Source organism: Geotrypetes seraphini, chromosome 11, assembly GCF_902459505.1.
Source record: "Geotrypetes seraphini chromosome 11, aGeoSer1.1, whole genome shotgun sequence".
Classification (NCBI taxonomy): domain Eukaryota; kingdom Metazoa; phylum Chordata; class Amphibia; order Gymnophiona; family Dermophiidae; genus Geotrypetes; species Geotrypetes seraphini.
The window spans coordinates 126462603-126477287 of record NC_047094.1 but is presented as its reverse complement, the minus strand read 5'-3'; the positions used below and the strand labels follow the sequence as shown (position 1 = coordinate 126477287).

General features: G+C 43.7%; 1 protein-coding gene across 1 annotated transcript in view; it reads right to left on the bottom strand.

The window, feature by feature from the left end:
- The window catches only part of LOC117368880, a 499867-nt gene that overhangs the window by 330148 nt on the left and 155034 nt on the right, over window positions 1-14685 (bottom strand). The gene's annotated exons all lie outside the window — the stretch shown is intronic.

Below are 14685 nucleotides of genomic sequence, written 5' to 3'. Positions count from 1 at the left end.
CAAGGAATGCAAAGTATCTCTCATGACCCTATGCAAAGCCCTTTGGTGGTAATTCATAGTCAAAAAGGTCAAAAAACTCTGAACAAGGTTCTTTCTCTTTCTTCATTTTGATGGGAAGAGCTTGACATATATGTCATACAAATCCAGTAAAGGCTATGTTTTCTGGTAGAGATTTATGTCTTTGAGGAGGAAGAGAAGAATCAGAGGGTATACCACAGGATTCTTCTGCTGAATAGTCTGGTACATCCTAATCTGAGGGGTTGAAGATATCTGAATCCTCAAAATATTCCTTTCTATGTGAATCAGGGAGTATCTGACAAGAGGAGAGTTGACTGTGCATTGATGTGCATCAAGATATGGGTCAATGCTATGACATATGAGATAATTCCTCTGCCAATGACAACACATGTGTTAAATGAGTCTATGTTGGCCCCTATGCCTGATGTCGAGCAGTGCTACTAGACCTTGCCCTCAATTGATGCCTCAACATATCCTCTGGCTCAGCTGAGGTAGGCACAGACACCTTTAGTGCCTTTGTAGACTGCAGGTGGTAGCTCATAAGCTCTCATTTGAGTATAGCCTGGATCTCCCCCTGGAGAGTGAATGTCTGCACCAAAAAAGACATTGGCATGAAAGCAGTCTGTGTATGCTCTCTGGGCATGGTAGACCTCAGTGTCAAGGTCCATCTGGAATGAGACATGAAATGCAGTGATGGAAAGCAATGTATGGTGCAGTAGTGTAGCTAAAGAAGATGGTGACCAGGGCGGTGGTGCCCAGAATTGCTGTACCATGTGCACCCTGCTCTTCCCCACAGTGCCATACACACTGCCCTTCAATGTTGAGCACCTCCCCCTGCCTCCCGTGTACCTTTTGAAACATTCGTCGACATGAGCAGCATCTTCCACCTGCTGCTCGTGTCAGCCTCAGTCCCCTTCTGGTCTTACATCCTGGTCCCGCAACCATGAAGTGATGTCAAAAGGGAGTTGAGGCCGGCCTAAGCAGAAGGTATTGGGTTAGAGTGTTTCTGAGTTCTATCTGTATGAAAGACATGATTTTCCAATAGCATTGACTGTGCAGGATCGATCTGTACTAGTTTGGCTTGTTTAGTTTTACGATGGGTGTATTGATGTTCTACTGCTCACTGCAGGATGTAAGATGCTGCTTTTTCCTAGGTACACTCCTATTGTGTGACGTGTGGATTATTACAAAAAATCATGTTTTTCATGGGCCTCGGGTGTCACATATGCTAGGTAAGCCGCTGCTTGGGGGGCCCTAGAAAGATGGCCCTTTCTGAAACATGTCAGATTTGGGGGAGGGGTAGAAGGCAGAAACAGTGAGATATTGGACTAGGGGAAGGGGGTGGGAGAAGGGAGAGATGTTGTACTCAAGTGAAGAAAGGAGGAAAAGATAGACTCAGGGAAGGGGTAAAGGAGGGAGGGAAAAATGAAAGATTTGGGAGATGGAAGGGAAGATGGCTGGAGAGGACAGAGGGGCTAGAAGAGGGACAGGGAGACATGTCAGATGGGAATAGGCGGAGATAGGGAGAGATGGACTTGGGGAGGATGGAGGGACAGGAGAGGGAGAAATGGTCTTGGGGATGGATGGATGGATGGGCAGGAGAAGGAGAGATGGCAAAAATGGTGAAAGGGGGTCAGGGTGAGATGGTAGAGGGTGTGAAATGGTGAGAGAGAGAGAAAATGGACTTGGTGGAGGAGGCCCAAATGGGAAGAGGAAAAAATGTACATGGTGGAAGAGGACAAACTGAGGAGAGGGAGAGATGAACAACTCAGAGTAGCAGAGGGTGGGAAGAGAATTAGAATGGGAAAGGTGAAAGGGATATGGATTCAGACACAGAAGTGGGTGGGAGGGAGAGATGTCAGACTGGGGGAGGGGGTAGAAGGGCATAAAAGACAGATGTTGGACTTATGAGAGGGAAAGAGAGGAAGGAAATGCTGGGTTACAAGGACGGTCAAATACTGTAGAGCTGGTGTAAATGCTCACGCCTAGATTGATAAAAAAATTTATATTGTGACAAACCCGTAGCCATCTTTGTCCCTGTAATGGATAAAAGCAGAGCACGGTCCCTGGTCAGGAGAGCTGACCAGGTTAAAAGTAAGGATAGGGAATTGGCTGACTATCCCTCAGACAGTGAGGTAGAGCAGGAAGGGTTTAAACCTAAGAATATACAGCAGTGAATGCCATATCAGAAGAAGTTCATGAGAAAGCCTGATAGGACTTTTACTGAGAAATGGAGACCTAGTCCTGCAAGGTATGCACATTATCAGCCAGGAGAAACCAGAGTTATTTCCCTAGGGATTTCCTGCTCAACCCCCCTGCTCCTAGGAGAGAGGGGTGGGGCTATGACACACGTAAAAGCAGAGCCCTGAATCACAGAGGGGAGAGCAGGAATGGAGGGGAAGCTGAGGAACCAAGGCAAAGGCACGACCAGCAGCAGTGCAAACAGGCAGATGAGGAGAGAAGTCTCCCTCCTCAACCCCACAATAATGAGGATATGTAGATGGCAGAGGACTTTCCCAAGCTTGAGCCCAGCTGCTGGAAAAGAGGAGACAATGGACACTGCTGAAGTGTTTCCAGAAGCTGACTATAACCCAGAGGGAATGGAGGTTAATCCATAAGCTGAAGGGAAGCCGAGTATCTGTCTCACTAAGCTGCGTTTGGGTACTGGCTCTCTGCAACCAGAGCTCAGGCATCAGGCATGATTAGGGAGAGAAGGAAAACCTCACACTCTGGGACTGCCCGGAGATTGTTGTTTGCTAAAGGGATTGTATCTATGATAGTGTGAAGCCTCTGTGTTAAAGCCTTTGTAAACCTAACAGCTTATCTGATGCCCTGCTGTGCTCCATGGCTGGGAAGCTCAGCTGATGCTAATAAGCCTAGGAGTCTGCTCTGAAAACTATACACGTTACCCAGCTAGGTTAGCTGAAAAGCCTGGAACTTTATTTTTAAGTTTGCCACTTCATTTATCTGCTTTGTGATGCAGTTTGCTTTCATTGTTTGGAAGTTTTGGTATTTCTGTTTATTTCAATCCTGTGAAGAGGACTATCTTTAAAGCAGAGAAAGTCCAGGGAACTGCAATTGTATGCCATACTTGAATTTTAAGCCATTCTGACAGCTCTATGCTGTTTTTGTTTTATGCTTAATTTTTGCATTCCATGAGGGTGGCTGAAAGTATTCAGACCCCTTGTTCAATAAAGCCTAAGTATGTGAATTTGAACAGACCTGAATCATGTCTCCTTTTTGGCAAAGTATCTCAGTGGGGCCTGACAGACTAGGCATGTGCCTAGATCTGTTTTACCTTAAAAGGCTTCCTCTCTCCTGGGAAAGCCACGCCGACAGGTCAGAATTCGGCACAGCTAAGCCGCCTGCCGGTCAGAGCAGGGGATAGCTGTGTGACAAGATATATATATTGTATTATCCCCTATCCCACAAGTCTCTAATTTGTCAAATGTCTTTTGAAAATCCAATTACATAATATCAACCAGGTTATTTTTATCCACATGTTCATTCATCCCTTCACAGAAATGCAGTAAATTGGTGAGGCAAGATTTCCCTTTACTCAGTAGCGTACTAAGGGGGGGCGGTCCGCCCCGGGTGACAAGCCCTGAGGGGGTGCTCCCGGCTTTGCCGTTCAGTCCCCCCCACCCCTGAAGGGCCGCTCACTCACCTGGCCTCCCTGCACCACCAAGAAGCAGCCGGCAGCGGAATCGCGATATCAGGCCTTCAGGGAGGGGGGCCCTGGTGTAAAAATACACGGAGGGAATGGGGGGTTCAAAGAGATGCGCATATGCCGGACTTTGGGTGGGAAGAAATAATGGGTCTGAAAATAGAGAAGAGGGAGAGAGATGATGGACCATGGTTTTTAGAGAGGGAAGGGAGAGAAGTTGGACACAAGGGATGGTGTGGAGGGGGGGATAGAGATACTGGATAGGAGGGTTGTTGGGAAAAGAAAGGGAGAGATGGTGGACCCTGGGGTGGTGGGGAAGGAGGGAGAGTTGCTGGATGAAAGGGTAGTTAAGAAAAGATGGATCTGTGGAAGGAGACGAAAAAAGGATAGATGCCAGACCTCCTGGGGAGGGAAGGGAAACGGGGAGGACAGAGATGACAGATAGATGGTTAGCATGCAGAAAGTAGGAAGAAGGAGACCCTGGCAAGCAAAATTATCAGAAGACAACCAGAGCTTTGGACCAACAAGATTTGAAAAATAACCAGACAACAAAAGGTAGAAAAACTAATTTTATTTTCTGTTTTGTGATTACAATATGTCAGATTTGAAATGTGTATCCTGCCAGAGCTGGTGTTAGACTGCAAACGTGAGCTAGGATTTAACAGAGAGGAAAAGTCCTTTTTGTTTCTTTATTTTATTTACGCCACAGCGCCAGTGTGGTTAGGAGAAGCCAAAGGGGGGTGAAAAAGCTATAAAATAAACTCACCAGGATGTTGAAAAAACAAACAAACACCCAATTGGGCAGGAAAGTTGAATCGATAAACCAATTCAATAGGCTGAATCGAATCGAAAATTTTTTGTTTTTTTTCTTGAATCGGGCAGGACTAGTTTGCGCTACTGTCTTAGACTTTAGGACCTGGGATTGGAGAGAAATGGCATCCTCAGTACTTTATAATGCAAGTGAAAAGAGGATTTGGTCAGACTTTTGAAGGGTCTGCAGAAGAAAAATATTGTATAGGCCGGGGACATGAGACAGCAGAAAACAGGAACTTTTCTTCCTTCTATTTTTGTGAATGGCAAGGCTGAGGATGTCGAAGAGTTCAGTTAAAATATGTGCTTTATAAGAAAATATAATAATGTGTTTTATAAAGTTTATAAGCATTGCTGGCCTACCCGGTGAGGTGTTCCTAATGGTGGTGATGGTGGCGGCAGCGTGTCAATGTGTTGAGAGGAAGAGGTGGTCTGGGAAATTCTGCTGAGCAAACTCCGGGTCCATTTCCATCCCCCAGTTAGTCCACTCCATTCAACTGGTTCACACACTGAGTGGGTCTTTGGGTGTTGTGCCTGGGTAATTGTTTTGGGATCTCTTCCAGTGGTTTTTCAGTATCTCCTTCTGGTCCAAGGAAGGAAACTTTGTTAACCTTAGCATTGACCTTCAAAATATGTTTGTAACAGCGCTGCTTGTGTGGCATTAGGCTATGTAGTGTAACCTGGCCAGTCTCCGAGTATGTGGGAAAGCCCGGCTCAGATCACAAGTAAGGATTTTGTTGCGTCTTTTATGTGGTCAGATGAATGAAAACCCAGATACTGGATTTCTGGAAAACTTCACCAGGTTTTATGTAGTGATCGAAAGAAAAAACCAGACCTTTGCACTATTTGGTGGGTGTATGAGGAGATTCACATTTCCTGCACAGCTAAGTCCTTGTGAAGTTACCTTGTTCTTTCTGTATTTGACATCTAGCAAGGTCTCTGTTTGGAAGGAAAGATCTAAGCTTAAAAATGAAGTGGCCAGAAATTATATTAAAAGAAGATAGCATTGCTGATTTTAAGAAAGGTTTGGACAAATTCCTGGAGGAAAAGTCCATAGTTTGTTATTAAGACATGGTGGAAGTGTCTGCTTGCCCTGGATCGGTGGCATGGAATGTTGCTACTTTGGGTTTTGACCAGGTGCTAGTGACCTGGATTGGTTACCATGAGAATGGGCTACTGGGCATGATGGACCATTGGTCTGACCCTGTTAGGCTATTCTTATGTTATGTTCTCATCTGTAGGGGCCTTTGTTTTCACTTTTTATTTTAATGCATTTTTTTTCTGGGAACTTATCAGTATTTTTTATAATGGAAGAGAATTAATGTGTGTGGAATGGGAGGGGGGGTAACTAATTTCTTCAGCTAAATCATTAAATCCACTTCAACCAGACTAGGAGAACTCGCACACCATTTACACACCCTCTAACCAAAATCGTCAAAAGAAAAAAAAACTGTTCAACAACCTCCTAACGCTCGACCCCCCAACTCTACAACCTATTGACCTCAACCACAAACTACAAAACCTTAAAAAAAGAAATAAAAACCCTTCTATTCAAAAAACACATAAAACCAAACTACACAATCAGAACTGTCCCAAGCATCACCTGCAACTACTCCATATGTACTTCTCATGTCATGACAATTCAGACATAATTTATGTTATGTTTGGATTAATGGTTAAATATATGAGGTTCAATAAAAGAAAATTTTCAGTGCCTGTTTCTATTATGACCATTTATTTTTCATGGTTATTACAAAAAATATTTTTTTACATGGGGGGGGGTGTCAAAAAATGATGGGCCCCGGGTGCCACATACCCTAGGTACGCCACTGCCTTTACTAAATCCATGTTGGCTTTCTCTCATTAATCCATTCTTATGTATATGTTCTGTCATTTTGTTCTTTATAACAGTCTCTACCATTTTGCCCAGCATCGATGTCAAACTCACTGATATAATTTCCCAGATTACCTCTGGAACCCTTTTAAAAAATCGGTGTTACATTGACCACCCTCCAGCCTTCCAGTACTATGCTGGATTTTAGAGAAAAATTACAAATTACTAACAATAGCTCTGCAAATTCATTTTTCAATTATGTCAGCACTCTGGGATGTATACCATCTGGTCCACCTAAATGTGATAGCACACACTTTGAAGGTAAGTATACACATTGGTACATTGGTGGTGTTTGGGTGATATATACAATGTTCTAGTGTGGATTAAGAACTGGTTGAAAGACAGAAAACAGAGAGTAGATTTAAATGGTCAATATTCTCAATGGAGAAGGGTAAATATTTGGGTTCATCAAAAAATCCATATACAGGAATGAGAAAGAAAAAAAAATCTAATTCTACGTCCAATATCTTTCTCAAAAAGTTTTTATATATTCAGCACAAATTCATTGAACTTTTTCTGCAAGAACCTTTTAATGTATTTAAATATTTTAAATACTAAGGGGAGAGCCTCAGATCCCCGTGCATTGCTAACTTCTACAACCGCACTGGAATGGGAAAAGTTCCTCACCGGCTCTTGATCCCTCTCCTGTCCTACAAATGCTGCTCCTCTAAATTCAGAACAACTTGAGTTTTCTTGTTGTTCTGAATTTAGTGGAGCACCATTTGCAGGACAGGTGGGGGATCAAGAGCCGGTGAGGAACTTTTTCCTTTCCAGTGAGGTTGTAGAAGTTAGCAACATGTTAAAGGAGTACTCCCACAACAGGTTATATGTATGTACAAATTCTTCTTAACCTCCAAGGGTTGACCGGTCTCCAAGAAACAGATTGTATAAGCAAAAGGAGACTGAAATCAGAAATCAGAATCTGAAACAGGCACAGCAAGGAAAGGGTGGGGAGTGGGGGGTCTAGAATGTCTCACCTGGAAAAGAGCTCACCAGGGTAAGTACATAATCTCCTTTTCCAGTGCAATAGGTGAGACATTCTAGACCATAGGTATGTTCAAAAGCAGTCCCCCCAAAAAGCTCAAGTGGGCTTGCTGTGCTGGCCCTTAAGACTGAAGAACCAAAGGCAGAGTCCTGTCTGGCAGCAATATCCACTCTGCAGAACTTGACAAACATGTGAAGAGAAGACCACATCGCCACCCTGCAAACTCCTCAGGAGAAACAGATCTAGCTTCCACCCACGAAGAAGCTACACTCCTGGCTGAAAGCACATTAACATTAAAAGGGACAGTTGCCCTGCAAGAATGTAAATGGACTAAACGACTCTACAGATCCACTGAGATCGTAGCCTCACATAATAAAATGAGCCATCCCAAACAGGAGGTCAGAAAATGAAACTCATTAGAGTCCTGTCAATAATGCAGGAGTACTCTGTGCACATACAAGCTCTCTGGCAGATGATCCTGAAGATTGGAACCCATCAGCTGAACAACCAGCACACATATTACCGGATGGACATGGAAACCGAAACCACCTTCGGCAAAAAGGAACCTACTGTCCACAGGGAAACTCCAGGTTCAAGATCTCGGAGCACAGGGTGTCAACACAACAACGCCTGCCCATCAGAAACCCTATGGACCCAAGTGAGGGCGACAAGAGAAACTGTCTGGAACATTAAATCCAAGAGAGGAGCATCCCTCAGAGGTTCAAAAGGAGCCCTGGCAAAGCCAGACAGCACCACACTAAGGTCCCAGATTAGGAACGGATTCTTAACGGGCAGCCAGACCCAAAGATATTTTGCAAAACCAAGCAATATCCAGATGCTACTCCAAGGAGAAATGACAATCCTAGAATTTAAAACCGGATAGACCGGCCACCTGGATCCACAAGTTGAACTATTCAGAAGCACATTGACAATTACTATAATGGTGGTTTGAATAACACTCACCATCACTATTTGCATTCTATACAATTCTTCAATAATAAATGTTGGGTTCCTTGAAAAAGAATTTCGAAACGTAGTCCACGTCGGGACCCTCAACAACTCTTCAGCTAAGTGAACGCACCTTTAATATATGAAATTATTGGAATTACATCAGCTTTAAAAAAAATTTTGTTTATTATGTTTAGTTTTTGCTTTGTCACATATGCAATGATCAGATGGTGGGTCTCGCTATATGGATCTGTGATCTTTGGCTGGGCTACACAATTCTGAGCACATGTCACGAGTTAAATAAATCTTATTAGTTATTTTTACACAAGTGAGATCATTTATATTGTAGCGTGGCCGGCCCTCGCGGCTTGCGGTAACCGGCCCACGCTTAAAAGATTCTCCCAGCGTGCTTCCCCAAGAGGGAGGAAGACCATGTTGTGTATAAACTTATCCTATGTGAATAAAACAGAATGGCCTCACACAGGTAAGTTATGAAATAAAGAAATCAGATTTGTTGTCCAACTGAACATTGGTTCAGTTGGACAAGCAAAAATGCATAAAAAGAAAATGTACTCAAAAGGTCTTGGTCATAATAATGAAGAACAAAATAATACTTTAATTACCAGCCTGGTCTGGATAACTTTCCCAAAGTTCTTGTATCAATGTCCCAGGTATCATAGAGTCTCTGGCAGTCCTGGACTCTCAAAAAGTCTTCCTTGTAAATTGGCAAACAAGCTATGTCACACTGCAATGTGCAGCGCTGCCCTTTCAAAAGCAGTGGCAGAAGGCTGGCAGATCGGCCAAATCGGCTCCTTGTTACCAAGAGCAAAATAACCTACCAACCTTTCACTAAGGTGCTTGACAAATCCTGTCCCAGCTTTCAGGATATTCACACCTTATGAAAAGAAATTGCTGAAGTTCTTTTCACAGCAGCCATCTTGGCAAACAAAAAAAAAAACTTCTCATACAAGCAAACACTTTGCTAGCATACATTCCTTTAGCTAGCAGGCTCAAGGAAAATCCTTATGCCCAGCAGAAATGGAAACATTCAAAAATTAACTCAAAAAGCAATTCCAAACTAATTGATATCCATTTCCTCAAATAGTCCCACCTCTGGTAAAGCACTGCAATCCATTGCTTCATAATCTGGGTTTTACCAGGGTTGTTCCTTCTGGTTCAGAGTCCAGCATTTCAATGTCCTTTGGCTCTGGGGGACTTGGAGGCTCCTTCCACCTGAGAGCTTCTCCTCTGTCTCCCTTCCTCCTGGTCAGCCAGCTCTCCAAATGGTGCAAAGCTGCTGTACCACGCCCAGCCCTACTCAGGGGCTGAACTTCCTTCAGCTGAGGCTGCCTTCTGCCCTGTTTAGCCAGCTTCTCACAAAATGGAGGATTTAAAGGGGCCCTGCCAATTTTCACCAGGCTGTGTTCTGCAGCAGGTCTGAACACAGCCTGTGCTTCCTAGTCTTGTTCCTGCCTATCAGGGACACAGTGATTAGCCCGGACTAGTTTCAGGGGATGTTTTTTATGACTCTTCCCTGACACAAGGCCGGCATTGGGCTCGGGTTTGTGACAATATATAGGTATGCGAGTATGGCACTGAATATTAACCCTTCCTGCATAACTATTGAGCAATGCCGCTGACTTGGATTTTAAATACCAATGCTTAGATATGGCCCAGCACTGCATATCTGGGCCTAATTTAACTGGCAGCTGTCTACATTGCTGCTCGCTGAATATTGACCCACAATAATTACCCCCCCAACCACCACCACCACCTTTTATGAAGCTGCACTAGAGGTTTTTAGTGCTGGACGGCAAGGTAAGTGCTCCATCGCTCAAAGGAATTCTATGAGTGTTGGAGCATTCACCACACCAGCTCATGCTAAAAACCTCTAGCACAGCTTGATAAAAGGGGCCCTAAAATTACATAACCTAAATTTATGTGGTCACATTAGTGGGGCTTATTATTTTATATGTTTTGTAATATTTTTAAATGGAACTGCTGAATCTGTCTATTTATATACTCAAATATAGTGTGCAAAAAAAAAAAAAAAAGGGACTCCTTATTTTAGTTTTAGTGGTACCTTGGATTACAAGCATAATCCATTCCAGGAACAAGCTCGTAAGCCAAAATGCTCGTTTATCAAAGCGAGCTTCCCCTTAGGAAATAATGGAAACTCCCTTTGATGCGTTCCCCCTGCCACGAGAACCGGCATTGCTCCCCCCAATCCGGCACCCCCCCTGCGATCCGGCACCCCCCTGATGCGATTGGGCATCCCCCGCCACGATCCGGCACCCCCCCCGCCACGATTGGGCACCCCCCGCTACGATCTGGCACCCCCCCATCACGATTGGGCACCCCCCCTGCCGCTTCTTACCCTCATCTGGGCACCGGCACCAGCATGTCCTGTGCTTGGTGCCGGTGCCCGAAGATCGGCCTCCTCTTCTGCTAGGCCTTGAGCATCTACGCATGCTCAAGGCCTGCGAGTTCACATTCTGAACTCTTGCATATACTGAGGTGCCTAATTATACCTAGTAGTGCCTAATTTCAACAACCACCTCTAATCTGCCCCTAACTATGCCTATCTGGTGTTAGGCTCCTGGGAGTAGGCACCTATCAATTTAGCTGTCTACCACCCAATTATCCTTAATTTTTTTGTCATTGAGCTTTTTAAAGCTCATTAATAATGCCATTAACTCTAATTTTGAAAGCTGTGAACTAACAATGTCGAAAATTCAGAGAATTCAAGCAAGCATTTATGTACAGGTGAGAAAAGCCACTGAAATATAGAAATCAGACTGCAAAAGTCTTTGAACCCCTGAGGAAGCATCAATTGGTGAAACAGCTGAGCTCCCGTTGGGTCAAGCTAAATACTTTTGCTACATTACAGTCTGAGTTGATGTTATTTTCAGCATTTTTCTTTTTTTACATATATATCTTTATTCATTTTCATTCTAAAAACAGTGCATACAAAAATTGCATAACAAGTTACCTGAAAAAAACAGCACTTATATCCATCTTTGAAATACATAAGAATAATTTTCACCCCCTCCCCCACTGATTTCAATATATTCAAGATACCCATACAATAGTACTAACAACTCATAAATAAACCAGTCTTTATACATTATCTTTCTCCCTCCCACCCATCCCCCTTTCCTGTATGTAAAAAGTACAGTGGTGCCTCGCACAGCGAACGCCTCGCACAGCGAACGCTGCGCACAACGAACTTTATGTCTTGATTCGTACAACGGACTTCGTTTCACACAACGAAGTCCGGGGTTCCTGCGGGGTTGGATCGCAGCGGGGTTGGTCGAGCCGCGAGGGTAGTCTCCTTCTCCTTACCTGCCCTGTCGCAGCACACAGCCGAACGGAAATCTTCCCGATGTCAGCGCTGACGTCGGAGGGAGGGCTTAAGCAAAGCCCTCCCTTCCTCCGACGTCAGCGCTGACATCAGGAAGACTTCCGTTCGGCTGTGTGCGGCTGCGGCAGGGCAGGTAGGAAGAAGGCAATGGCGAACGAAAGAGGGGGGAGGGGGCGGTCCGCCCCGAAGAATGTGCACAGCTGGTCAGGTCCCCCGATCGACCGACAACAGGCCCGGCCGACAAACCTCCCTGCCCTGTAGCCGCGAATCTAAATTACCTCTTACAGCAGCTTCAATAATCCAGCTGCTGTAAGAAGGTAATTTAGATTCGCGGCTACAGGACAGGGAGATTTGTCCGACCGGGCCTGTTCTGTTGTCGGTCGGGTGCAAAAGCGCCACAAAGGTGGAGGCAGGGAGGGAGGAAAGGTGGAGTGGAGAAGAAAAGACGCTTAAGGGGGGAGAAGGCCGCTGAAAGCACATGTTGGAGCAGGGGATGAGAGGGAGGGAGAGAAGGGGAAATATTGGACAAGGGCAGAAGGGATGCTAAATCATAGGGTGACAGGCAGAGAGAACAACAGGAAAAAGAGTGGAAGCAATCTTGAACCCTGAGGGTGAGGGCAGAGAGAGGTGGTGAGATGATTGATCATGGGGAGAGGGACAAAAGGGAATAGAGATGGGATAGGAAGATAGTGGAAGTAAAAGGACAGGGAGATGTATGTTTTTAGATGTATCTAAATAAAAATAATAACAAAAAATTTATCTTTTTTATGTCATCTTAGCATATTTTATGCTGCAGAACGAATTATTTTTTTTTACATGTATTCCTATGGGAAAACGCGTTTCACATAACGAACGTTTCACATAACAAACTTGCTCCTGGAACCAATTAAGTTCGTTGTGTGAGGCACCACTGTATAACCAAAAGTAAAGGGAAAAACCATTCAATTAGAATCAATAAAATTGGTCAATGGACCCCCAAGTCAGATTAAACCACTTAATATTATCCCTTTGTTCAGACATCATTTTCTTGTAACGATAACACAAGCATATCAAATTCTACCAAAAAGTAAAATTTAAGCGTTCACAATTTTCGGAATCATTTGGATGGCTACCCTAGTCATTATACCCAATAACCTGTTTTTATGCCTGTCTATTGGAGATGTAAGAGATAACAGCGTCCCACATAATACTGCTTCATATGACAGCAGAACCACAGTCTCCAGAATCAGAGTAATTTGTCCCCATATAAATCTCCAAAAACTGAGTATCAAAGGACAGTAGAACAATAGATGATCTAGTGTCCCTATATCGAGATGACAGTGCCAGCATCTATTTAACTTAGACCTATCTAATTTCTGCAAACAAAAAGGGGTCCAAAAACTTCTATGCAACAAAAAAAAAAACAGGTTTGTCTCATAGATGCTGAAGCTGTATACCTCATTCTCCAAGACCAAATCTGTGGCCATTGAGTAGCAGAAATCTTCTGCTTAATCTCAATGCTCCAAATATCTCTCAAACTTGTTTTTGTTTTCTTATTCATATAGCCAGATATTAATTTATACCACTTGGCTGCCTGATGCCCCAGCAAATCTGTCTGGAAGAATAGGCCCGGCAAACTATACTAATTTTTTTGATTTCACCAATCAGGGAACCCCTTCTGAATGTCTTGCTTCAACTGCAACAACTTATATATTTGAGATACTGAAATACCGAATGATTGTTGCAGTCGTGAAAAATCAAGCATTTGCCCATTAGATATCACATCATCTAGAGTAGTGTTCTTCAACCTTTTGACACCTATGGACCAGTGGAAATAAAATAATTATTTTGTGGACCGGCACCAGTCCGTGGACCAGCAGTTGATGAACACTGGGCTAAGTCATGCCCATCTCCAGACCCCACCCCCATAATAGTATTAATTATAACACAATTTTTCCATTCATTTTCATATATATACACACACACACACACACACACAATATAATCGTATTAACAACACATAATGGTTAACCACAAAATTAAAATACACAAAGCACACTATGCTTTTCAACATTCATTCCTACCAGAAAACAGATAACCCCATGCAAATGCAGAACCAAAAACTAAAAGTACTAATATTTACAAACAAACCCTAAGATGCAAGACTCTGCAAGCAGTACAACCCCAGAGGAAAATAAACAAATGCATTTCTTCCTGAACAGACAGAAGATGTAAATCAAACACTAAATAAAAAATAAAAGCATTCCCCCTACTGTTGTCTCTCTCCCTCCATGCTGTACCTTGTCTTCTGGCTTGCCCCCCGGTGTTACCTTCAGGGCGGTCCACGGTGCGATCAATGCAGTGTCTTCGGCCGGCTCCCTGAGTGCTGCATTGCACAAAGCTGTGGGCAGCGGCTCCTCACGCGCGTCTCGCATCTCATTTGGAAGCCTTCCCTTCTGCCTGATGGACGTGCCAGCCCTGCGGACCGGCAGAAAATTTCTGCAGACCGGCGGTTGAAGAACACTGATCTAGCGTACATATACCTGCCTGCAACCAAAGCTTCCAGAGGATCTTAGACTCGCCAATTTGAATCTTGGAGTTCAACCATAAGGACTGACACATGGATTTTTCTACTGGAATCTCTGTTAAGTTGTTAATAAATTTTAAGGTGCTCCATGTGGCAAATAAGATACTATTGTCTTTATAAATTCTGGGCAATTTGATACTGACCGTATGACATAATCTTAATGGGGACATAAGTTGCCATTCTAAGTAAAGCCAATCAGGGAAATGTTCTATGAGCTCAGAAAGGATCCAATACATACCCTGACACAGTATAAAAACCTGATGGTACCTATAAAAATTTGGAAAATTTACCACACCCGCCACAATTGGTTTTTGTAAAGATACTAAAGGTATTCTGGCAGTTTTACCCAGCCAAACAAATTTAGTAAGAATACTATTTAATTTCTTAAAAAGGATTCTTGAAAATAAACTGGCAACATATTCATTTGGTAGCA